This window comes from Hippocampus comes, unplaced genomic scaffold (assembly GCF_001891065.2).
Source record: "Hippocampus comes isolate QL1 unplaced genomic scaffold, H_comes_QL1_v1.1 scaffold64, whole genome shotgun sequence".
Lineage (NCBI taxonomy): Eukaryota > Metazoa > Chordata > Actinopteri > Syngnathiformes > Syngnathidae > Hippocampus > Hippocampus comes.
Window position 1 is genome coordinate 841969 of NW_017842053.1, and position 476 is coordinate 842444.

Consider the following 476-nt stretch of genomic DNA (forward strand, 5'->3'; position numbering starts at 1 on the left):
CACTTGAAACAACAAAAACCGCCTTTTAATTCCGTCTTAAAACAAACAAACAAACAAAAAAAGTCTCATCATTTCCCATTCGGTCTCCCTCCTCTTCCTGACTGTCGGATGCTCTCGTTTGAGCTGCATCTTTTTTTTTCCTCTCTCTCTCTCTCTCTCTCTCTCTCTCTCTCTCTCTCTTTTGCGTGGGCGAATCACAAAGTGTTGGAATCTATTGCCTTTGTCTGACAAGTCATCCATCTCTATGCGGAGGGGATCTGTGGGATGGAGTGATAGAAGAAGAAGAAGGAGAAGAAGGAGGAGGAGGAGGAGGGTGAAGGAGGGCAGTGGGTGTGGAGGTGTGGGAGTGGGGTGGGGGTGTCTGTGGGACTTTTAGAAACAGACACACAAGCGAGCGGCGCTTCATTCTCAGCCCAAAGCTCAGGCAGGCAGGCAGGCAGGCAGGCAGGCAGGCACGGTCCATTCCGGAGGAGAGG